The 27419-nt window shown below is 36.2% G+C and overlaps 1 protein-coding gene across 31 annotated transcripts in view; it reads left to right on the top strand.

Annotated features, from left to right (window-relative positions):
- Positions 1 to 27419, top strand: part of LOC144291790 (uncharacterized) — a 186377-nt gene that overhangs the window by 123946 nt on the left and 35012 nt on the right. For 18 of the 31 annotated variants that reach the window (XR_013359298.1, XR_013359317.1, XR_013359311.1 and 15 more), the window contains one exon: positions 11809 to 11908. The exons of 12 other annotated variants lie outside the window; for them this stretch is intronic. The gene's annotated coding sequence lies outside the window, so the exon portion shown is untranslated. Of the gene's footprint in view, positions 1 to 11808; positions 11909 to 18883; positions 19511 to 27419 lie in introns of those variants that run through there. One more of the 31 variants, XR_013359297.1, reaches the window with a different exon arrangement.

Below are 27419 nucleotides of genomic sequence, written 5' to 3'. Positions count from 1 at the left end.
GTGAGAAGTTTTCAGAAATGTATGGCTAACTTCCTAAACATATCTTGAACCAAAAATATTTAAATACTACAGTAGTTTTTGAAAAATAAGAATATTGATTAAAGTATTTGTTAAGGATATGCAACATTATTTTTTAATTGAATTTATAATAATTTTTAGTGATATTTTTCTCTTTTTCTTCATTTCCTCTATTCTACTTCCATACTAATTGAATTTCTTCTCTGAAAGCTCAGGAATAGAAACCAGTAAATCAAGAAATGTCTTTATATCCCACACTGAATATGCTTTGACATTGGATACCTGTTAATAAGTGGCAATGATAGTCACTTAGACAGGCAGCTCTTGAATGCCTCTGCCATGGGGCATTGCTAGGAAAAGTATGAGAAAGGTGCCCTCTCTGTCCAGTTCCCCATGCTTGGCTCTCTCTTATATAGGCTATGAAGTATGAATTAACTTAGAGGATGTAGGGGGAGGACGGTAAACTCTGTGGGCAGAGTGATTGACTGATAAAGGAGGAATTCTGACACCACTTATGGAAGAAATTGAAGAAGTGTCAACATCCAGTAACATGGTCTGGTAATAGTCACAATAGGCTAAAACCTTTTCTATTCAAATGGAGGGCAGGGATTCAGTCATTCGAGGAATGCCATCCGTTTATTAAATAATACTGTTGCCTTGATATACGGGCATTTTAAGTTTTTTAAAAATAGAATATTTAGGGAATTTTTTCACAAGTTTCACATTCCTGAGACTTTAATATTATGCTTTTATTTTTAGCTACTTTTCTTGGAACTATTTTGCTGATTTTGCTGCAACTTTTAACTGAAATTTAATTTAGAAACTCACTTGTTGACTTTTATCAAATTAACCAGACTATCTATCTTGGTTTGGTTTGGTGGTTTTTTGTTCTTTTTTATTTGCTCTCATTATTAGAGTGGGAACATCTTCTTGTGGTTTTCTATGTCCTGAATAGAAACATAAGTCTTCCTACAGTTGACTGCGGGTACCTGTACTTTGTGTAATTCCTAGGGTCCCAGAGGGCTTTCCTCAATGTCAGTGTTCTACTAGTAGCTCTCAGAGTCCCTGCAAGCCTGTGCTTTAGGTGAGGCTTCATTCCACACACTAATAACCCTGTCTCCCGAAGCAGCCTGCTGTCGCTGGTTACCAAGTACTAGGCTTATATGGGGTGGAAGGATTCTTAATTCTCCCCATTCACCTAATGTTTAATATCTTCATCTTAAGGTAATAGTATTTATTATTTACATATTTTTTCTCATTGGAAAAGGATCGCACATGTCTATGAGTAAGATTAAATGAACAGAAAGGCTTATAGAATTCATACATCTATCTATACAATTAAAAAAGAGAAAAAATAATAAATAAATAACTTTTCTAAAAACCTAAGTATAGAAGAGACACAAGAATAGCCAATGAGAGGTCAAAATATAATTCAGAGATACATATCAAAAACCTAAAAAATCTATGAAATTGAAAATTGTCAATTTTTAAACATCATTCGTTTATGAGGTTAATTTTAAGCATTTTTGAAAAAATATTTTCCTACCAAAAACACATTTTATACTCAATTCAGTTAAAAATTAATTTGGAAATAAACTCAGATATAAAAATTCAACAAGAAGGATTGCTTATTGATACCCATCCTTTAATGTGAGTGAGATTCATTTATTGTGGTAGGTAGCTCCAATTCCATCATGAAAATGGGACCGTTGGCAGAGGTAGGTTAGAAATAAGAACAAATAAGAAGGGCAGTTCTGATGTGCATTAATCTATGGGTCAGAGCATCATTTTGTCTGAGGAGGTACCATGTGCTTTCTGAGGCTAAAGAGCAGAATGTGGATATTTGGAGTTAGGAGTATAGGAGAGGGAGCTGTAGGCAGCAGAACAAGCACAAAGTATGGAACACAGAAAATAACTAGGATATGATCCATTAACTGAATACTGACATTGGAGCTGATAAGCTGATATACCATGACATATTTCTTACAAATAGTTAATGTATGTCTGTCTGTAAAATTTAAAAAGAAAACCATTTAAGTTGTGGTCTTCTCAAGTTGAAAAATGTATGAGACAGAGAGAAGTGACTTAAAGAGATCTCAACATATTTTTGAAATACTGAAAACCAGAATTTGGGGTAAAAGTCAAATCAAATGAATTATTTAGCAAAGCAAAGTGCTCTATGGCTACAAGTCTAGACAGTACGAAAATATCTTAATAAAACTTGTTAAATTCTGTCAACAAATCAATATTTTCCCAGTTTTATTTGATTTAAAAAAATAAAAAAAACTGTTTTTCTCCAACTGAATGTAGCTTTAGATCAAAAGTCCTCAGAAGGTGAGGTTCAAATTTGTTAAAATACCTTGGGATATGGTGTTCATGATTCTTCATTTAGCTTAAGTCTTGAGACTAGCTTTTCTTGCTATTTGATTATAATACTTATATGGGTCTCAAAAAGACATGATTTCCAATTTTGAGAAAATCTATTATTTAAAAATGTTTACAGTGATAGGAAGTTGCAGAAAAAGGCCTGTCTTCCTTCAGACAAACGCTATTCTGTTGATTTGTTAGGATTTAAACAAATGCTATTCTATTGATTTGTTAGAACAAAGCAAGTGCCTGATATCTACTTGGTTCTCAGTCATTTCTTACGAAGGAAGAGAGATTCAGCTACCTAAACACAAAGATAATGACTTAGAACACACTTGCTGTTTAGTAGTCGATAAGAATTCCCTATCATACTTTTCTTCCAGCTAAAAATGTATATAATGGAATTATAACATTTTCCTAACAAAATTAGATGCATATTTGTTTTTAAAATCTTTAAGAAACAACTCCCATCTTTCTTCTCTGCAAGAGATCAAATAAATCATAAAGCACGCCTTAAAAACAGTTTTAACCAAAGTGTACACGCACAATCAATATTTTTAATGTTCTCTTAACTTTTATGTAAAGTGCCAGAGTAAACATCTGGTTGCTTTGTAAGGGATCTACACGTCTCCCTCCCACTTCATCCTTCCCCTTTCCTAACTCCAAACATACACAAAAAATTTTTAAATTTCTAGAGGGCCACAGCTGGATACAGAATTATATTGAATATTAAAATGATGAACCACATCTTTCCTTTTCATGATGGGTGCTTATGCTGAGTGGTAAATATTTTGGCATGATTAAGTGTGTCATAAATGGATTCACTTTGCAATGTGTTGACCAGTTTAACTTTTTCACCCCAGCTAGATTCATCAAAGTTTTGTTTAATATCTGAATGTTCTTCATTGTATTTTCTGATGTTAAAGCAGCAACATATGGTGCTTTGCAACAAAAGATAATTAGAATTTTGCCTTGCCTGCCTTTAATGTTCTAGTGTGTAAAAAAAAAAAAAAAAAAAAAAACAGAAAACAAACAAAACCCCCCAAAAAACTGTTAATGGAATTTACAAATAATAGGGTGTAATGAGAATAAGAAAAATCATTAAATAAATAATCAATTTAACACCATCATTTGTACATTTCTAGTCAATGAGAATAAATATAAATGTCCTGAGTATTATTTATAGCAAATTAAAAATAAATCCAGATCTCCTTTACATCAAGAAAGAAAGAGAGGGAGGGAGGGAGGGAGGAAGGAAGGAAGGAAGGAAGGAAGGAAGGAAGGAAGGAAGGAAGGAAGGAAAGAAAGAAAGAAAGAAAGAAAGAAAGAAAGAAAAGACCCTTCCATCCTAAAGTGATTGGAAGCCATTTGATTATGTCATTATCTCTGTCCTTTGCAAAGACTTTTTTTTAAGGCAATATGTTAATGAAATCAGGACACTCGAAAATTCTTGCTAAGACACCTAGAGTTTTATTAATAATTTCAGTCCTTGGACATTTCTGTGCTTCCTATTTCTCCTTGTTATTTTGGCAATCTATGTTGTCAAAATGATAATTTCATCATGAATTGTAACCTCCGATGAGAAGTATAGTGCTTAGCAAATAGTAGAAATTAATAAATAACTGATAAATCAATTAACAAAAGAATTATATTTTTTCACAAAGTTTCTTGTATTAATGTAACTGAATAATCAGGTTTGAGAGGAGACTGAGTCTTAAGTCTAGGAAAAACCATGCTGTACCTTAGTCCTTCTTTCCCCTCAGTGTTGATTTTTCTAGGATGCTTTCTCTTTTGTTATTTCTAATCTTTGTGGTCATTCTTGAGTAATTTTTACACAAAGCCTGTCTTTTGTGTCTTTTCCTGTTTTTCTGCTCTTTTTTATTGCTATGGAAGTGTCTGATTCTGTTCATCACCAAACTTTATGGATTTTGCTTTAAGAAACCACGATTATGAAATTATGCCTCTGTTCTAGATTTTTATTCGATAGTACTTGATTTTGATTTTGCATTTCCGTTCTTATGCCATGTCTACATTGCCATACCAACAAAACAATCTCTATCAGCCACATTTGAAATCTCCCTCATGATGGAAGAGATAATTATATAGTCATCATATTAGTTTCATATCTAGTTTTATATATTTTTTAAGATTTTATTTGTTCATGAGAGAGAGAGAGAGAGAGGCAGAGACATAGGCAGAGGGAGAAGCAGGCTCCATGCAGGAAGCCTAATGTGGGACTCAGGGATCACACCCTGAGCCAAAGGCCGAAGCTCAACCGCTGAGCCACCCAGACATCCCTAGTTTTTTATTTAATTTGAAAGTAGAGGAGAAAGTATTAGGCCCCACTTCCCAACCCTACTCCCCATTTTGTAATTTCTGCTATACAACATCAGGAGCTTACCAGAACAACGTAATTTTTATTTATTCATTCCTCATAAATACTGTGTTAGTGACAAGATGGGGAGTTATTTTTATTTTTGAGGGGATGTACCACGAAGCTACTTAGGCTAGAAATTTGTGAATCCTTTCCTACGTAGGTCCCTCAAAGGCACAGGAAGGACCTCTAGCAATCTACTCACATGATCCTGTATTTTTGCCAAACCTAAATCAATTAAGTCCATGGCCTTTTGCTATGCAGTAGCTCTGTAGTCAATTTTCTCTGTGTGCAGAGACATTAGAACAGTTGGGAACATTCTAAAGGTTAGCAATAGACAAGATAAAATTATTTGGGGAGTACTGATGTATATCATGGTTTGTAGTCACTTTTGTATTTACTTAAGGTTATTGTTGTCATCCTCTGTATACAAATAACTTAGTAATATCCTTTCTCACCACTATACTGATTTACATGAAGTCATGAAATGAAGGTTTAGATCAAGTGATCTTACTACAAAATTAACTTGTCAAGTATCATTTGCCAAAGGAAGTATGTGGATAATAGAAGAAGTAAAAAATTTGAAACATATAGAGGCACAAGCCAGTGTGTGGAAAATTCTTCATGTATTTATATATATATAGTGATTGGGAGAATTTTATATACATATATTTATATTTATTTATATTTATGTAGTTACAAGCAAAGAAAAAATTGTTTTTCGTTTAAACCTGGTTAAAAGAGGTTTATCCAAGTCAAATAAATAATTAGTAATGTAAAGTTATCAATTCATTATTTTTCCATCTTTTTAAGAGAAATCACACAAAACAGAATTTTCCAAATTTTCTATGAATATAGCCCACGACTTTGTAGTAGTAATAATAAATACTGAAAAATTCTCTGGGTTTGATTATATAGTCTAACATTCAACATAAAAATTAATCAAGTTTGCTAGAAGAAAGAATAGATTAATAACAAAATTTACCATATGAAGAGGCAATCAAAAAGTATGAGCCAAAACATGTAGGAATAAAGTATTATAAGAGGTATGTCTGTTAATCCATTTAAAGACGTCATGTTTCCAAAATTTTTAATACTTGTGATAATTATCATATTTAAAAAATAATTTGATTTATTTTACAATCTGTTCGAACAGATATCCTTTGCATACTTAACTTTATGTTCATAATTTTTATTCATTTTCTTAAAGAAGCCTCCCAAATTGGCTGAATAAAATCTGGATATATCCTAGCTAGGGTTTGTTTATGATGTCTTCTTATTCCTCCAGCACTATCATTTTGAACAATCTAATAGAAAAACATTCCATAATTGTAAATAATGATAACATAAGAAACAAAATAATGGATGCTACTTACATTACGTACAGTCAGTAAATGTATATATTTACAGAAGAGGGACTTACATTAACATACTTATGACCGAGAACGAGGAGCCAATGTTCTATTGATGGGAGTCATTTGGATATGTGGATAATTAGCAGTAGAATGTTAATGAAATTAATAGTGTAAGTCAGTTTTAAAGTTACTTCTTATTTGCATCTTCAGGATCAAAACAAGTATTCCCAGGTCCTAATCTACCACTATGTATATAGTACTGAGGCTAGATCATTAAGGATAAATTAATAAATTCCCTTGTCAACATTTTGGGATTGTCTGTGCATACTCCCTTCCCCCATCTCCATCGTTTTACTCCCATCCTCATAAGAGAACCACAAACTCACCATATATAACCTCAGAGTCAGGTCACAGTTGAGTGGTTTAAGGGTGAGTATATGACTCAAAAATGGCCAGGCTTACTGTCTCATCAATTTATAACTGAAGCTGAGAAATTGCAGAGTAATCTTGACTAAACTCTGAATTTCAGAAGTATTGGTAAAATAAATAGCAGGAAAGTAAGAGATAGAGAAAAATAACAAAAAGGGAGAATGCCAAGATGACAAATGAAAGACTTGCTGGGTTCTCTTACTCTTTTCTTATATTTTGGTCCGAATCTTTGTTGAGGTGTAGTCATTATGTTGTCATAGATTCCATGAAGTACATCTTTATTAATAAGTACCTTTCATGATAATCACACTTTCATTGACATATCCATGGTCCTTAAACCTGGTAGCACACTAGAATCACCTGGAGAATGTCTGGCCCTATCTGGGACAAATTAATGAAGATTCTCAACTAATTTTCAGCTTATTATGTATCCTTATTTGTTTCTATCCCAAGAGTGACTTAAAAAAAGAGACAACGAACTTCCACTTCCAAAATATCCCTAGGTGGTAAGGTAAATAGAAGTCAGAATAATTCCCATCACTAAACCAAGATTAACAAATGAATTTGAAAAAAAAAAACAAAAAACAAAAAACAAAAAAAAAATGAATTTGACTTATATTAGAGAATACGTACATATATATTATATATATAAATATATATATATATACTGACATTTAGAGATGTGATTTAAAAACTATTAAAACACATAATGACATTGGCAAATGACAATTTTAAATGATGATTATTGAATTTTAAAATATTGGTGGTTAGGTTTTGAAATTTTGAGTGCTTCTTACCAAAAACTATCACAAAATAGAACACTACTGTGATGAGGTGACTTGAAGTATAGTTTGAGGGACTTGACAAGCATGGAGAATTTGTAGACAGTATGGTATTCTAAATGAGTTTAAGCACATTTATGCCAACATATTTCAGGGAAGCTTATTCACACAGAGGATACTTTCTGCTTCAATAAATATAGTTCCCTAGTGCAAAAGCTCCCAATTCTGTTTGAATTCTCTGTGATACTCTAGCACGCGTACTAGTTCAGGGTGTGTGTGTGTGTGTGTGTGTGTGTTTTCTTTCTTTCATTCTGTCCTTTTTTGACAAATACCACATAAATGGAGTGCACAAATCCCAATTACTTTGAACTTAATAAAAACTGTCCATGGTGTTAAGAAAACAAAACAATACAAAACAGAAACCTCCCTATTCCCTAATCATCCAAATGAAGAGATTTGAATATCTCCTGTGTATTATTCAAGCTTTCCCATTCTTCAAGTTTTTACTGACTTTATTGTGTTTCTGGGAGGCAGAAGTAAAAGGAAAGAAAGAAGAAAAATAATGTACTACAAATATATGAGAATCCATGCTCAATTTTTTTCTTTTTTACTTTATTTTTGTAAAGGCATGAACATTGGGCTCCATTTTATTTTTAACCCTTTAAAGCAAATTCTTGTTTCAAGGTTGTTTTTTTGTTTGTTTGTTTGTTTTTTGTTTTTTGTTTTTTGTTTTGTTTTGGTTTCCACAAATTATGTGCACATCTTTTTTGGTCACAAAAGGGCATTAGGCAAAAAAACTCAATATATGATCATAGACTAGACTTTGTTAACATACAGGATTCTTGCTTGTTCCCAGTGTGCAAGACTTGATTTAACTAGATGTAATGCACCTGAGGACAGCACTCAATTTAGCACAAGTCACCTAGCAGAATAGTGATCACCTAACAAACTATTACTAACCATGTGCTTGTTTAGTATTAGTGAAAGAATGTGATCTAGGAAAGTCATTTTGTAAATCCCAGCTCCTTCATCTGTAAAGTGGAATAAAAATAGTATGCAATTCAAAGGACAGCTATGAGTATTGAATGAAAGTATACCTCTAAAATCAGTGAACTCAGTGCCTAATACATAGTAGTTTCTCCCTTTCTTTATCTCTCTTCCTTATAAATATAGATAGAGCATATAAATAAAGATAGAGCATCCTTTATAAATTATAAAAAACATTTCTATATATTTTTTTTTCATTTCTATATATTTTTAAATCTCTGATATTTCAATGTGTCTGTGGTGGATTGCACCTTAGCATTATGACATAGCTATGTTGGTATTATTGGGTTTTTCCATGTTATCATGTAAAATATTGGTGAATCTTATCAGAAATAGTGCCTCGCATTCAATTAAATGAATATATTTTTTGATCTTGTAGATGGAGACTCAAATGTCTTATAATTATGTGTATTTTTACACACTATAAGTAGAAATAGTATTTATCTATTTGCATCACTACCAATAGAACTTTTTATCTTTAGCTATTTTTAAAACTTTATATATTGTAGAAGATGAATCCAACCCAGGAATTTCAATTGCTATGTTCCAAATGAACTGTAGTGTTGATAAGCAATATTTGTTAAATTAATAATTAGAGTCAATAGAAATATAAAGTTATTTGCATTTTAATATTCATTTTATTGCATTTGTTATGTATAAAACACCAAGATACCTATTAAGAAACATGTGCTGAGGTGACAAGAACATGTGCTGGAAGATAGAAAGTCACATTCCTAGCTCTGCTTGTAACCAAAGTCACTTGCATAAATCATTAACTTTTCTGAGCAGTCATTCCTCTATTTGTAAAATTAGCATCTTAAACTGGTGATTGCTGATATTTGTATGAGTCCATTTTGTACAAAATGGTTGATTATCTCCCATGGCCATCCTAAGTCAGACTATTCTACTGGATAAAATAGCACAACGTTCTTTAGTCTTTGTTGATGTGGAGACTTGGTCAAAAAACTCAAATAATAAACAGTTGTTTGTGTATAGTAGTAAAAAGGACATAATGCTGGAAGTTTTACTGCTAAAATATTTAAAATTCTTTTAAACTATTGTACTCAGAGGAGTCCGTAGTCATAATATTAGGTACTACAATTATTCAAGTACTTAGTGGAGTTTCCATGACTTCTCATACTGTGGAAATACAAGTTGCCCTCTGAAATTAGAAGTAGGGCAAGGCAATTTGTATTCATTTCTGTTTAATCAAGAAGGGTTCAGTAGAGGAGGCTCTATTTCACAAACCTTGTTATGAAAGAAGAAAGAATGTTAGTTTAATGCTCACTTCCATTAAGTGTTCAGTAAACCATACTGTCTAGTTCACAGACAAGTGAAGCTAAATTCGCCCTAGTGACAGCAAGAGCAATGATATAGTATTAAGAGAGGTGACATTAAACAAGTCTGCCACTAACTTACTGTGTGACATTGGGCAAGTCAGGTCTCCTCTGGAGATAATAGTGATCTGCATTTCTTTCTAATTTATCTTCTGGCTCCCAAGGAACATATTGTAGATACATATTGGACAATTTGATAATTGAGATTTACTTTACACATGGTCCAGTGAGAATGAAAAATGATTACTAAAACTAATAGGACAGGGAAATGAGAAGACCCAGGTCAACTGTGGTCGTAACTTATCAAGAAAGGCTTTTAGAAATAGATAATATTTGAAGTGATGAAACCAAACTGATGATAAAAAAAACTCTTCTCTGTAAACATTTGTAGACAACAAGATCAGATATATAGTTCCGATTCCTAGTATTTTGGCAAAGAGCAAATTTTTCACTTTTTTCTGCCACATAAGATTGTCCATGAGAAATAGTGGACATCGCCTCAATTTAATTTCTTGATTTAGCTGAGGCACCAAACTTAACTTAGTTGAAAGACCAGTTTCAAGTCTTTTCCCTTCATTGCTCTCATCTACCATTTATTCTTCCTAAGAGTTGGCAATATAAAAGAGAACATGTCTGTAAGAAGATTAAGTTGACAGAAACCAATCATATAGAAAGAAAGCAATTGCAAAACCAATATTATAGTAGGGATTAATAATGTTTGTTAATGAACTCTTTACTATTTGACTTTTAATAGGAATCTATATTGTTATTCATAACATTTAAATAGAAATTCAGGTTAATATAACTAAAAATTTAGAGAGAGTGATAGTGTTAGCAAAAATCACATTTTAGATTTCTACTTTACGGTTTATTGGCTCTATGATTCTGGGACATTACTTGGTTCAAATATCTGAAATAAGGATAATAATACTTTTTTTTCCATAGAGTTGTTGTAAAAATTAAATAATGTTGTATGTATAAGCCCTATGAAGTACCATATAAGTACTGTGTGCTGATACATAATCACTAAGAATTCAAACTTTAAAATAATTATCAACTCATAATGTGAATCTAAATTATCTATAGATTTCACATCTTTACATTTACATATTAATAAAAATTAAATTTTTTGTTAATATTAAAATGGTTATACACTTCCCAATATATTTCACATCATGTCATATATGGAACATCAAATGTATATGACATACTGGGATAAGATAGAAAGTGTTTGTGTATATCTCTTTAGGACATGACATGGTGAAAAAAATCCTATGCAATATAGTCATGGTAAGAAAAAATAAAATTATTAGTGAAATGTGTGCCAAGCTGAAAAATAATCTAACCTTGCCTTCATGAAATGGCCACATGCATTTCTTAAGATTTTCAAACAGTTGAGCATGTGGAACACAAACTCTCTGAAGCTCCATAGGCTCCTTATCCAAGGAGTTGGTGCATGCTCCTGTAGACTATGGATGGGATATCCAAGGTAGAGCACCTCATTGACCATGCTCAGGGCATGGTGGCATGCAGACAGCTGTTGTTCATTGCACTCAAGGACAGTGGAGTCTGAAGGCATGCCAATGAGTCTGTTCCACTTGGGCAGTCCTTTAAGGAATCCAAATGAAGCTACTTAAGCAGAGACAAGTAGCTGGCTGTTTTGGCTACTCCAAAGTATAAGGGTTTGATATTTCAGGTAGCACTCCCATAATCTCTTCATGGCATATCAATTGGGAGTTCCTGAAAAAGACATTATATATCAAAGTATCTCTCAAGGGCCTAGCACTTCTACAGTTTTTGAGTGTAATATTACACTAATAGAACCACATATATATGAGTCTTTGAAAAGTTGTAGATACGAACTTGGTCATTTGCTTAGTGAACAACTATAACCTTCATTCTCTTGAGCATTCATTTCCTAACTTGTTACAGCCATCAATGCTCAACAAACATGTTTCCAAAGTTCATATGGGGTACTTATAAGATATATCATGAATTATGCACAAATGCTTTAAAGAATACATAAACTCGAGGGGAGGAGGGGCAAGATGGCAGAAGAGTAGGGTCCCCAAATCACCTGTCTCCACCAAATTACCTAGAAAACCTTCAAATCATCCTGAAAATCTATGAATTCGGCCTGAGATTTAAAGAGAGACCAGCTGGAACGCTACAGTGAGAAGAGTTCGCGCTTCTATCAAGGTAGGAAGACGGGGAAAAATAAAGAAAGAAATAAAAGGCCTCCAAGGGGGAGGGGCCCCACGAGGAGCCGGGCTGAGGCCGGGGCAAGTGTCCCCAGGACAGGAGAGCCCCGTCCCAGAGAAGCAAGAGCTGCACCGACCTTCCCGGGGGAAAGGGGCTCGTGGGGAGGTGGAGCAGGACCCGGGAGGGCGGGGATGCCCTCGGGCTCCCGGGGACACTAACAGACACCTGCGCCCCGGTAGAGTGCGCCGAGCTCCCTAAGGTCTGCAGCGCGCACGGGGGACCCGGAGCAGCTCGGAGGGGCTCGGGGGCGGCTCCGCGGAGGGGGCTGCGGGGCGGGAGCAGCTCGGGGGGGCTCCGGGGCGGCTCCGTGGAGGGGGCTGCGGGGCGGGAGCAGCTCGGGGGGGGGGGGCTCGGGGCAGCTCCGCAGAGGGGGCTGCACGGCCGGGAGCGGGGATCCAACAGCGCAGGCTCTGGAGCACAGGGCGCCGGGACACAGCCCAGGATCCAGCCTCCCCCGGGACAGGCAGAGGCCGGGAGGGCCCAGGACAGCGAGGACGCTCCTGCCCCGAGCTGAGCAGATCAGGGGCCCCGCCCGGAGCCTCCAGGCCCTGCAGACGGAGAGCTCCGGAGCTACTGCGGGGGCTGAATCCAGGGCTCCAGAGCTGGCCCCGCCACTGGGGCTGTTGCTCCTGGGGCCTCACGGGGTAAACAACCCCCACTGAGCCCTGCACCAGGAAGGGGGCAGAGTAGCTCCCCCAAGTGCTAACACCTGAAAATAAGCACAACAGGCCCCTCCCCCAGAAGACCAGCTGGAGGGACAAGTTCCAGGGCAAGTCAAGGCACTTAAAGTACACAGAATCAGAAGATACTCCCCCATTGGGTTGTTTTTTTGTTTGTTTGTTTGTTTGTTTGTTTGTTTTTTTGATTTCTGATTGCTTCCCCCACCCTTTTTTTCCCATTCCTTCTTTTTCTTTCTCTTTCTCTTTTTTCCTTTTTTTTCTTCCTTTTTTCTTTTTCTCTTTTTCTTTCCTTCTTTCTCTCCTCTCTTTTTCTCCTTTTCCCAATACAACTTGTTTTTGGCCACTCTGCACTGAACAAAATGACTAGAAGGAAAACCTCACCTCAAAAGAAAGAATCAGAAACAGTCCTCTCTCCCACAGAGTTACAAAATCTGGATTACAATTCAATGTCAGAAAGCCAATTCAGAAGCACTATTATACAGCTACTGGTGGCTCTAGAAAAAAGCGTAAAGGACTCAAGAGACTTCATGACTGCAGAATTTAGAGCTAATCAGGCAGAAATTAAAAATCAATTGAATGAGATGCAATCCAAACTAGAAGTCCTAACGACGAGGGTTAACGAGGTGGAAGAACGAGTGAGTGACATAGAAGACAAGTTGATGGCAAAGAGGGAAACTGAGGAAAAAAGAGACAATTAAAAGACCATGAGGATAGATTAAGGGAAATAAATGACAGCCTGAGGAAGAAAAACCTACGTATAATTGAGGTTCCCGAGGGCGCCAAAAGGGCCAGAGGGCCAGAATATGTATTTGAACAAATCCTAGCTGAAAACTTTCCTAATCTGGGAAGGGAAACAGGCATTCAGATCCAGGAAATAGAGAGATCCCCCCCTAAAATCAATAAAAACCGTTCAACACCTCGACATCTAGTAGTTAAGCTTGCAAATTCCAAAGATAAAGAGAAGATCCTTAAAGCCGCAAGAGACAAGAAATCCCTGACTTTTATGGGGAGGAGTATTATGGTAACAGCAGACCTCTGCACAGAGACCTGGCAGGCCAGAAAGGGCTGGCAGGATATATTCAGGGTCCTAAATGAGAAGAACATGTAACCAAGAATACTTTATCCAGCAAGGCTCTCATTCAAAATGGAAGGAGAGATAAAGAGCTTCCAAGACAGGCAGGAACTGAAAGAATATGTGACCTCCAAACCAGCTCTGCAAGAAATTTTAAGGGGGACTCTTAAAATTCCCCTTTAAGAAGAAGTTCAGTGGAACATTCCACAAAAACAAGGACTGAATAGATATCATGATGACACTAAACTCGTATCTCTCAATAGTAACCCTGAACGTGAATGGGCTTAATGACCCCATCAAAAGGCGCAGGGTTTCAGACTGGATAAAAAAGCAGGACCCATCTATTTGCTGTCTACAAGAGACTCATTTTAGACAGAAGGACACCTACAGCCTGAAAATAAAAGGTTGGAGAACCATTTACCATTCAAATGGTCCTCAAAAGAAAGCAGGGGTAGCCATCCTTATTATCAGATAAACTGAAATTTACCCCGAAGACTATAGTGAGAGATGAAGAGAGACACTATCTCATACTTAAAGGATCTATCCAACAAGAGGACCTAACAATTCTCAATATATATGCCCTGAATGTGGGAGCTGCCAAATATATAAATCAATTAATAACCAAAGTGAAGAAATACTTATATAATAATACACTTATACTTGGTGACTTCAATCTAGCTCTTTCTATACTCGATAGGTCTTCAAAGCAAACATCTCCAAAGAAACGAGAGCTTTAAATGATACACTGGACCAGATGGATTTCACAGATATCTACAGAACTTTACATCCAAACTCAACTGAATACACATTCTTCTCAAGTGCACATGGAACTTTCTCCAGAATAGACCACATACTGGGTCAGAAATCGGGTCTGAACCGATACCAAAAGATTGGGATCGTCCCCTGCATATTCTCAGACCATAATGCCTTGAAATTAGAACTAAATCACAACAAGAAGTTTGGAAGGACCTCAAACACGTGGAGGTTAAGGACCATCCTGCTAAAATATGAAAGGGTCAACCAGGAAATTAAGGAAGAATTAAAAAGATTCATGGAAACTAATGAGAATGAAGATACAACCGTTCAAAATCTTGGGGATGCAGCAAAAGCAGTCCTAAGGGGGAAATACATCGCAATACAAGCATCCATTCAAAAACTGGAAAGAACTCAAATACAAAAGCTAACCTTACACATAAAGGAGCTAGAGAAAAAACAGCAGATAGATCCTACACCCAGTAGAAGAAAAGAGTTAATTAAAATTCGAGCAGGACTCAACGAAATCGAGACCAGAAGAACTGTGGAACAGATCAACAGAACCAGGAGTTGGTTCTTTGAAAGAATTAATAAGATAGATAAACCATTAGCCAGCCTTATTAAAAAGAAGAGAGAGAAGACTCAAATTAAGAAAATCATGAATGAGAAAGGAGAGATCACTACCAACACCAAGGAAATACAAACGATTTTAAAAACATATTATGAACAGCTATACGCCAAAAAATTAGGCAATCTAGAAGAAATGGACGCATTCCTGGAAAGCCACAAACTACCAAAACTGGAACAGGAAGAAATAGAAAACCTGAACAGGCCAATAACCAGGGAGGAAATTGAAGCAGTCATCAAAAACCTCCCAAGACACAAAAGTCCAGGGCCAGATGGCTTCCCAGGGGAATTCTATCAAACGATTAAAGAAGAAACCATACCTATTCTCCTAAAGCTGTTTGGAAAGATAGAAAGAGATGGAGTACTTCCAACTTCGTTCTATGAGGCCAGCATCACCTTAATTCCAAAACCAGACAAAGACCCCACCAAAAAGGAGAATTACAGACCAACATCCCTGATGAACATGGTTGCAAAAATTCTCAACAAGATACTGGCCAATAGGATCCAACAATACATTAAGAAAATTATTCACCATGACCAAGTAGGATTTATCCCTGGGACACAAGGCTGGTTTAACACCCGTAAAACAATCAATGTGATTCATCATATCAGCAAGAGAAAAACCAAGAACCATATGATCCTCTCATTAGATGCAGAGAAAGCATTTGACAAAATACAGCATCCATTTCTGATCAAAACTCTTCAGAGTGTAGGGATAGAGGGAACATTCCTCAACATCTTAAAAACCATCTACGAAAAGCCCACAGCAAATATCATTCTCAATGGGGAAGCACTGGGAGCCTTTCCCCTAAGATCAGGAATAAGACAGGGATGTCCACTCTCACCACTGCTGTTCAACATAGTACTGGAAGTCCTAGCCTCAGCAATCAGACAACAAAAAGACATTAAAGGCATTCCAATTGGCAAAGAAGAAGTCAAACTCTCCCTCTTCACCGATGACATGATACTCTACATAGAAAACCCAAAAGCCTCTGTCCCAAGATTGCTAGAACTCAGACAGCAATTTGATAGCGTGGCAGGATACAAAATCAATGCCCGGAAATCAGTGGCATTTCTATACACTAACAATGAGACTGAAGAAAGAGAAATTAAGGAGTCAATCCCATTTACAATTGCACCCAAAAGCATAAGATACCTAGGAATAAACCTAACCAAAGATGTAAAGGATCTATACCCTCAAAACTATAGAACACTTCTGAAAGAAATTGAGGAAGACACAAACACATGGTAAAATAGTCTATGCTCATGGATTGGCAGAACTAATATTGTGAAAATGTCAATGTTACCCAGGGCAGTTTACACGTTTAATGCAATCCCTATCAAAATACCATGGACTTTCTTCAGAGAGTTAGAACAAATTATTTTAAGATTTGTGTGGAATCAGAAAAGACCCCGAATAGCCAGGGGAATTTTAAAAAAGAAAACCATAGCTGGGGGCATCACAATGCCAGATTTCAGGTTGTACTACAAAGCTGTGGTCATCAAGACAGTGTGGTACTGGCACAAAAACAGACACATAGATCAATGGAACAGAATAGAGAACCCAGAAGTGGACCCTGAACTTTATGGTCAACTAATATTCGATAAAGGAGGAAAGACTATCCATTGGAAGAAAGACAGTCTCTTCAATAAATGGTGCTGGGAAAATTGGACATCCACATGCAGAAGAATGAAACTAGACCACTCTCTTTCACCATACACACACACAAACTCAAAATGGATGAAAGATCTAAATGTGAGACAAGATTCCATCAAAATCCTAGAGGAGAACACAGGCAACACCCTTTTTGTTTTTGTTTTTTTTAAGATTTTATTTATTTATTCATAGAAACACAGAGAGAGAATGAGAGGCAGAGACACAGGCAGAGGGAGAAGCAGGCTCCATGCAGAGAGCCCGACGTGGGACTCGATCCAGGGTCTCCAGGATCACACCCTGGGCTGCAGGCGGCGCTAAACCGCTGCGCCACCAGGGCTGCCCGGCAACACCCTTTTTGAACTTGGCCACATAACTTCTTGCAAGATACATCCATGAAGGCAAAAGAAACAAAAGCAAAAATGAACTATTGGGACTTCATCAAGATAAGAAGCTTTTGCACAGCAAAGGATACAGTCAACAAAACTCAAAGACAACCTACAGAATGGGAGAAGATTTTTGCAAATGACATATCAGATAAAGGGCTAGTTTCCAAGATCTATAAAGAACTTATTAAACTCAACACCAAAGAAACAAACAATCAAGTCATGAAATGGGCAAAAGACATGAATAAATCTCACAGAGGAAGACATAGACATGGCCAACATGCACATGAGAAAATGCTCTGCATCACTTGCCATCAGGGAAATACAAATCAAAACCACAATGAGATCCCACCTCACACCAGTGAGAATGGGGAACATTAACAAGGCAGGAAACCACAAATGTTGGAGAGGATTTGGAGAAAAGGGAACCCTCATACACTGTTGGTGGGAATGTGAACTGGTGCAGCCACTCTGGAAAACTGTGTGGAGGTTCCTCAAAGAGTTAAAAATAGACCTGCCCTACGACCCAGCAATTGCACTGTTGGGGATTTACCCCAAAGATACAGATGCAATGAAACGCCGGGACACCTGCACCCCGATGTTTCTAGCAGCAATGGCCACGATAGCCAAACTGTGGAAGGAGCCTCGGTGTCCAACGAAAGATGAATGGATAAAGAAGATGTGGTTTATGTATACAATGGAATATTACTCAGCTATTAGAAATGACAAATATCCACCATTTGCTTCGACGTGGATGGAACTGGAGGGTATTATGCTGAGTGAAGTAAGTCAGTCGGAGAAGGACAAACATTATATGGTCTCATTCATTTGGGGAATATAAATAATAGTGAAAGGGAATATAAGGGAAGGGAGAAGAAATGTGTGGGAAATATCGGAAAGGGAGACAGAACATAAAGACTGCTAACTCTGGGAAACGAACTAGGGGTGGTGGAAAGGGAGGGGTGGGGTGGGGGTGAATGGGTGACGGGCACTGGGGGTTATTCTGTATGTTGGTAAATTGAACACCAATAAAAAATAAATTTAAAAAATAAAAAAATAAAGAGTGTATAAACTCATGTTTTTATAATTAGCAAGTTGTTTCCAATGTTAATTAGATTTTAATCACAGGTTACTTGTATTTATATAATTGTGTAAATCAATAGGACTTCTATATGTGTTAGGGAAAACTTAAGATTAAGAGGACCAGTTAACTTGTATTACAAATTATATAGTAACTTCCCCTTAAGATAGTAATATTAATCTACTCTTAGTAAAAATCTAGTAAATGGTTAATATATTTTTGTGTAAACTCTCCATGGTTTAGTGTTCTTTTGAATTTGAGGATATTATAGATTGAACAAGAAGACAATGATGAAGACTAAAAGAGTGACAGTCGAGAGGCTACAAAATGACATGACTCCTCCTAATGCTATTTTTCTACTTAGACAAAGACACAGATTATTAAAAGTATATTTTAAAGTATTTTTAGAAACTTGATACACATATGTTTGTCTAGACTTTACTATTCATGTAAAAATAGGGCTTTAAAAATATTTTGATTTTGTATTAATAAAGCACATATTATTTTAAATTGTTAAAGATATACAATTAGAAAAATAAATCCTTCCAATGCCATTTTCAATATCACATGTAAAATACTTTCACACATTAGGCTATATGTACCCTGGGAACTGGCCAAAATTGACCAATTTTTCTCTTGATTTTCTTTTTTACAAATAGCACTCTACCATGCCGATTCTACTTTTTGCTGAAGAGATAGTAGAAAAGAAACTCCCAGGCTTACCCACTTACCGCAGTAGCCAATCCTATGCCTTGAGAATCAATTCTTAAAGTTTGTCTATTCTGCAAGAAGAACAAGCATATGTTGATTTCATGCTTATTATATGTCTAACATTTTGTTAGGTGCCTTGGGGAATACAAGGTATTGGATTCTGGATAGTTAAAAATTTATTTGAAGATATAAGTGGTATATGGAAGTCACATATAAAATGCATATGAATATACCTGATTGCATATAGTTTTTAAAATTCAGTTTAGAAAAGTTAGGGAGGGATGGGATAACTGGAGAAGTTTGATTTTTATATAGTCAGTGCCTAAAGCACCAGAAAAGATTCAAGGAGACTTTATTTTAAGAAATCATTTTTAATTCTAAGTTTATAACACATAAAATTCTAGAAACCAGCTATATGACGCAATAATGTAATCTTTATAAAAGGTTAATTTGGCTTTATTCCACTCTCAAAAATGTCAAGACACCGATAATAGTTTGATATATTAAAATAACTTTGTGAATCAATTAAAATAACTTTGTGAATCAATTTTGAGGAAAAGTTAATGTCAGCAACAGGGTCACTCTTCTTGGCATATCCATGATTTGAAAATCTCATGGAAATCTCTTTCTGTTTGTTTGTTTTTAAATATCAGTCCTTTGTTTTCGTTTTTTAATGCATACCTTGTTCCAATTCCTTTGCCTTTGGTTTGTTCTATGGCAGTTGTAATATAAAGGAAAGACTACAGGAAGAAATTTAAAGCAAAATTAAAGCTCTAATTGGTGTGATGAAGAAACTAATATCAGAACAAGAGCCGCTGATAGTGTTTGAAACTTGGAAAATACATATTTAGGACTATTTTGCTAAGTATATTCAATTTAACACAGCATATTATATGGTGCTGAATCTAATTTAAGTGGTAGGTAGGTTCATACTTGTCTTGAATTCCTTACCTATTGTAAAAAATTCTCTGTATCTTAATGCTTAATAGTAAAAATCCATTTTTTGCTGACATCTGTCATGAGCAAGTCAGGGAGGTGGTCTCTGCTTCGTATAGTAATCTAGGAACCCGGGCTCCTTGTAGCCTGTAGCTTTGTCCTCTTTCATATCCTTAAAGTTCTCTCTCCTTAGCTGATAGATGGGAAAAGAGAGAGCGAGCATGGAGAAAGGCCACATGCTCTCGCTGACCTCAGATAGGAAATGCATGTGTCACTTCTAGCCACATTCTAGCAGGGAGAAATGATAGGCACTATTTAGATACATGCGGCAAGAAACATAGTCTAGCTGTCAGTCATATATATTTCTCGTATAAATGAGAAAAAAAATATACATTGGATACCAGCAGTGTCTGTGCAAGTCTAATTAAGATTCATTTGTTTAAATCCAGAAAAAACTTAAGTACTTAAAATAATGTCAGCAAATTGAATAGAAAACTTACTCCTCCAGGCAGCCAATATATAGCTAAAAGGGGTTCAGTGGAAGATTCTTAAGAATTTATGCAGCAAAAAAAGATACCATTGACCCCAAATCAAAATATTTGTTTTCTGATATGTAATTCAACATGTGTTAATGCAGAAAAAGGAGCATTAAAACAAATAAATTAGAGAGAAAACCAATTTTCTTTATAGAAGAAAATTTTGTATTTAACTCATAAAATAATCTTTCAGTATCTGTGATCTAAAATAGAGAGGGAAGGGATAATCACATAACATCTCGGCACCACTCTTGGCAAATTTCATCAAGCTTTGAGATTTTTACTCTCATTTTTGAAAGAAAAAAAACATTAAAAAATAAACACAAAGAAAACCTCTTTAATTATATTCTAAAAATATCTTGATTAGCTTCTTAAAACTTCCTCATTAACTATAATTCTTAGAAGGATCATTTTAAAGCAAACAGTTGGGTTGCATGAGGGAAAAAGAAGAAAAGGGGGGTCAACCATAAGTGACTGAAAGATTGAGCCTAAGTTCCCCCTTTGGTTTTAATTATCTGTTGAAATAATCAGTTTATGAGTAAAAAACGTCAGGGTCATTGCTGTAGCCTGCCTGACATTTGCACATCCACATGAATGCAGGGAGTGTGTGTGTGTGTGTGTGTGTGTGCACGTGCATGTGCGCTTGTGTACCTATTCTAGGAGAGTAGAGGAAATAGAAGAACTAAGTAAAGATAGAATAGTGAAAGTGGCAACTTATCTTTAACTGAATTTAATGTATCATCTTATGTAAGTATAAGCACTTCCACTTAAAAATCCATGTTTTAAAACTAAAATAAATATATATTAAGAAATAAATCAGAAAAAAAGAAAGAAAGAAAAGAAATAAGGTCGTGGCTCAGGTCGTGATCCTGGGGTCCTGGGATCGGTCCCACCTCAGGCTCCCTATAGGGAGCCTGCTTCTCCCTCAGCTTGTGTCTTTGCCTTTCTCTCGGTGTCTCTCATGAATAAATAAATAAAATCTTTAAAAAATAAGCCAAAACTATTTTTTTCGAAATAACTAAGTATAATACTATACAAAAGAAGGCCTAATGTAACACTATTGCTTTTAAATACACATAGCAATTTGACTAACATTTTCATATTATCATTCAAGCCTATTTGAGTGAAATAGTAAATTTCATTTGTAATTAGCAGCATTCAGTTAATCTGCTAAGAAGTCACATAGAACAATTTTATAATTATGATGGTTAAACCTTTTCTTTCCAGTATTTTTTAAACTAATGATTTGAGTTGGACTTACTTTCTTTGTAATTATGTAAAGCTAAAGTATAATTTCTCCAAGATTGATATATCAGAAAAGTGCAGGTACCTCAGTGCCCTGCGTCTCCTCCCTTCTGCCCACTCTTTACACCATCCCTCTGCCTGGAAAGACTGTGCACACTCAGATCCAGGTAGCTGTGTCCCATGGCCTCAACTCAAAAATAAGAGCTTGAATAAAAACAATTTGGTACACCAGCTTCTCCTTAGTGAAATCCTCACGATTGACTTCTGCTTTCTGTTTGATGTAATTCAATTCCAGAATAGCAATCACATCATGTCCATGGTGAAAATAAACCCAAATCCTAACATATGTATTTGAATAGCTACTCTTTTGTGTTATCTACTGTTGTAAATTAATTATGCTAGCGCTCTCTCTTTGTGATGATAGTTGAAAGAAGATATTAGTGTTATATTTAGTTGTATTTGTAATTGCATTACACTGAAGAAAGCATTACAATAAATTAGTCTGTTTACTCTTTGTCTGATAGTTTTAATAGAATACTCAATTGCAGAGGGAAAAAAAACTTCATTTAAATTATCTGTACTGTTTAAACTCACTTATTTGTTTCTGCTTTAAACCCATGATATATCGTTAGTATAATGCTGTTTAAACTATTTAATAGTTTCCATGTTTTAGTCCTGGATTTGTTTAAATCTGTAACTCAGCATATTCAAAACCAAATGCGTCCTCTTTTATCCCAAAAGCACCTTTTCCCATACTTCTCTATTTCTGTTCATTAAGTAGCATGGTAGCCCCTGTCAACTATGACCAAACATTTATAGTTATGTTTAACTCTTTACCTTGCCTTGTGCATTCAATCAATTGGCAAGACCTCTCGTTTCTTCTCCTAGAATGCCCTCTACCCCTATTCTTTTTTTCTTCCCTAGTTCATTTACTCAATACCTCTCAATTTCTATAGTGTCCCAGGTTTTTGTCTTATCTCGCATCTCTTCCTTCATGTAAGATATTGTTCTCAGATTGGTCCTATGGGTATGTGATTTGGATCATGACACTGTTCAAAGTAGAAAAATATAAACGCTTAAGCAGGTTCAAACCTTTGCATTCTCACTGAATGCCCACGCTGTTTTATAACATCTAACAAAATTGAGCAATACTAAAGATTTGTTAAAGGCTGATCTATTTCTGAATATTATTTTGTACCAGTATGACATTTATGAACTTCTTTCTATAAAATAACCCCTAACAACAAATCTAACAGCATTAGAGAATTATTCTAATAATGAAGACATTGACATACCTACATTGTTATGAAGAAGACATGGTAGAAAAAATCTTCGTGATAAAGTATGCCGTTGTTTTTTATCTTATTACAAAAATGTGGTTGCTTTATTAGGTTATTCTATATCATGTAATATGAAATTTGTAATTAGTCGTGTTTTTAAAAAATCATTATTATCATCCTTAATTTTTAATACTTGAGATGACTTAATTTACATCAATTTCTATGCAGACCAATTGATCAGCATAACCTTCTTTCATGCTAACAAAACTCTAAGCTTTACTCAGCGCTGCAGACTGTCTTACTGCCAGAAGCAATCTCTGAGACAGGTTAGCATGCGAGAAGTTTATTTTAGGGTATGCCTGGGATCAATACCTGTGGAAGAGAGAGGATGAAATCAGAATTGAAAAGAGGGAGAAATAGAGTTTCGAGTCAGCCCCAATAAAAGCCTGCATTGATCTCACGAGGCATGCTGACGTTGGAGTAGCATTTCAGAGTTGCCCTGAGTTGGGCAAGGGCCTGAACCTTTTTTCCCCATGTTGCTTAAGCACTTGATGCCACATGTGCCTGGAAGAACTTTCTACCTTGAGAGTTGTAGCTAGACAGTCCTTAGGGAGGGCTCAAGGCAGTCTTCCTGCACACTCCAGCAGTTGTGGACATAAATGCTTCATTTCCAGTAGGAGATGTTCATGGCACACCACAGCATCCACCTCATGACAAACTGTAATGATTCTACATGTTAGGAGGCTTTTGCCATCCCTAAGTTACAGTGCACTATTAACACCACCTGGACTTTAGGGAGCCCTCTTCTGATGCCAGCCATGAAACCATCCACCTGTGAAAATCAGTATCTTCTAGATCATTAATGTATGGGATGCTGAGATCAGGATCATTTAAATAAGAACTGCAAATATTCAGCTTTTTTGGAAGTGGCATCCTTAACTTATTTTGCAAAGATGCATGTATGGATTTATCGGATTAACCTGTTGACATATTGAGAAGGCTGAGAGTTTGCTTTTAAAGGAAGAGAAAAAAATATAAATGTCAGTGGAGGGTAGGTTATCATCAGCATCATATTATGAAAGCAGCATGTTTGAACTAAAAATGCAGCGTTTTTAAAGCCAGCCCCATAATTTGGAAAAAAGAAGCACCAACATTCCACTGTCTTCTGTCTTCTGTGATAGGCAGGATAATGTCTTTCTACAGACGTACAAGTCGTAACCCTCAAAATTTGTGACTGTGTTACCATATGTGGCAAAAGGATTTTGCAGATATGATTATGGTTACAGACCTTAGCTGGAGTATTGTAGGTTGTTTAGGTGAGCCCAGTTTAATCATATGGACCCTGATACACGGAGAACTTAACCCCACCTAGAGGGAGATCTGTAAGGAAAGAAGAGGAAGGAGAGATTTAAAATGTGGGAGGGACTCTAACCATTGCTGTTGACTGCAGAATCAAGGAAGGGGGTGACAAACCAAAGAATGAAGATGCCTCATGAAGGTGGGGCCGACGGTGAACAGGTAGCAAGGAAGTGAGGACCTCAGTTCTACAACTGCAAGCAATAGAATTCTGTTAACTACTCAAGCGAGCAAGGAAATCGATTCTTCCCTAGAGCCTCCAAAAAGGAACATGGCCTCGCCGGTGCCTTGGTTGTAGCCCAGTGAGATCCATGTTGGACTTAAAACCCACTTTCTTACAACTGTAGAAAGATAAATTTGTTTTCTTTAAGCTGCTCAGTTTGTTGTAACTTGTTATGGCAGCAATAGAAGACTAATACAGATCCTCTGCATTTCTTTAAAACTGGATCAGACCCCCCCACCCCCCAGTGAAATGTGATAAATTAAAGGCAAGGGTGAGAGGTGACGTTAAATGGATAGAAGCAAAGGAAGTAAACACATAGAAGGAATGTTAAATTGGGAAGGTGCTATTTAAAGGTGTTGAACGGAGCCTCTAACAAAAAAATTGTACATTCCCTATTATTTTGCCTAGATACATTTTTGGCTAGAAGCAATGATGCTGGTCACAGTTTCACTACTTTGCTTCTTGGATGTTTCTGAGAGGGCATTTTAGGTGATATTGCTTTTGAAACTGTGGAAAATTTGTAAATTTGTGGATGATAGTGATAGGATCAAAACTAAAGAGCTTCTGGAAGCTAGCTTATTGCTATGCTTAAAAACAGTGTTGCCATTTCACTGGCAGAGAAGGTACATAGGAAGGAAGGAGCAATAATTTTTACATGGTGGTTTTATTAGCATAATTAATCTAGAGTCTGAAGACATGCTAAGGTCTTTCTTTAAATAATATTAGGAACCTCAAGGACACTAGAATTGTTAGACTGATCTAGTACGCAACTCACCAGTAATTGTCTAGTGACTCATTTATGGATTTGCCAAAGGATATACTATATTCAGATGGACAAATAAAAAAAATGTACAGTTTTTGCTTTTTGTAATTCATCTAAACCTTCATCATCTGTCCCCACACATATCGGAATTGGAAAACACTTATTTTTTTCCAATTTTAGAAAATTTGGTAAATTCAGTACTATGCAGTAAACATAAATAAAAGCTCAAGTTGTTTTTTTTTTTTTTTTTTCTCTGCTTAAAATGCTCCCTTACCCTTAGTTCTCTGCCATGGCTGTTCGAATTTGGTGTGTGACAGTGTGGCTGAGGCATCTAGCAATGTGTGTCTCTTGCTAGAATCTGCAGTGGGAATGGGAGCACTTATTTTTGGCTTCTTCTTCTACCTCTCTGATAGATCTCTCCATTCTACGACATTATCTCACAGAGAAGAGGCCAGAATATATGAGCATTACCACTTCTCTCTGACTCTCTCCTCTATTCTTGCAAATCTTCCAGGATATTAGAGGTAAGCCATCCACTTGTTGCATTATGGCTCGGATGACACGAGTCATATCATCCTCTTTCCCAGGGATGTTTCACTCATCTCCTTTCTCCTATGACTGTAATTTCAGGAGAACAACCCAAGAACAGGATTTCTTAGGGACAACCGGAAACACACACCAGAATAATGTTTTCGAAATATTTACACCATTACTCTTCCTCTGTGTCCCAGCAAAGGATGTTTATACTCATTTGAACTTCTTATACTTCTTACACTTCTAAGATGACTGGACCTAGCATTCTAGCAGAATCTTTTTTTTTTTTTTTTTAAATCCACTCTTCCTATGGTGTGCATAGGCAAATTTGGCTCCTGAGTGAAGTTTTTTCCCCTCTTTGAGTTGATTCTTTATGCTCCCAAGAAACTTACCTTCTCCCAGTTCTCATCTCTATACCACCCACAGTCCTTTAAAAGGAACAAAGTCAGGTGGATCTTGCACACAAGTGGATAAGAAATTGCCTCTGTGTATAGGTATTTGATGTGGCTACTGGTTCATACGTTTGATTTCTAAGCATTTTTCTCTCCTCCCAGATATCTTTCCATTTCTGTTGTTGAATATCTGGTTCAAGAGGGTAATGGGCTGCCTTGACCCAGTGTTTCACAAGACAATCCTGCCTATATTCTCTGTCCCCTAGGAAACTTCAAGCTGGCATGAACATTCACAGCAAAAGTCTGGTCTAACTGTGGAATTATATACTTTCCTTCAAAACAAAGCATTTGAAAACATGTCTCAGGATACTGGGACTGGGCTTTCTTCCTAAATACAGATCTCTGTCTCTATAAACATTCAAAATTCAAGAGAACTCTGGAACGGAACTTGTCCCCGCTATTCTCCTCTTCCTTTTACTCACCAAACTGAATTTACCTTTCTCTCACATGGTTATTTTTAACCCTGACCTTTTTTGCTTAAATTGAAAGTTGCTTGACGGAAGAGATAAAGTTATACTTTCCTGGATTTCTCACAGGACTTAGTTGAGTATGGTGTTGGTTGGCTTCAGGTGTGCAGTGTAGAAGAAGCCACATGCTGTGCAGGATCTTCTCAATCATATAAGAGAAAGTGACTTTAGTAGCATTAATACAGGATAGATTGAGACAACTTGCTAACCTCCATAGAAACTTTGAGGCAGAGAATTGTAGAATTAATAAAAATGGTGGAAATGACATCAATTTGTCTAATTCAGTGATTTAACAGATTTATATAGACTTCTGGCAAGTGGGAACCAGATTCTAAAATTGAGGTTCGTAGCTCTAAATTCTGGTTTTGCTTTTATTGATTTATGAACTTAAACAGGATAGTTTCCTCCTATGTAAAATGGAGCTAATAACACCTATGTCAGCAATGTAGGGAAGGCTAAGTGAAGCATTACATGCAGAACAGTTGGCACTTGGCACGTAATTGGTGCTCCAAATGTCAGCTCTGTTGTTATTGTTACTGCATTCTTATTAAACCTTTCTGTGAATACCTTTAATGATGTGAGTAGAACATGTTATTTTCCAAAGCAGCTTCATTTAATATCAAACCCCTCCATTTTCTATAATGTTCTTATTACTAGTAATATCCTTCTGCAATTTCTAGACCTGCCCTCTG

This window comes from Canis aureus, chromosome 20 (genome assembly GCF_053574225.1).
Source record: "Canis aureus isolate CA01 chromosome 20, VMU_Caureus_v.1.0, whole genome shotgun sequence".
Lineage (NCBI taxonomy): Eukaryota > Metazoa > Chordata > Mammalia > Carnivora > Canidae > Canis > Canis aureus.
This window is presented reverse-complemented; position numbering and strand designations above follow the sequence as displayed.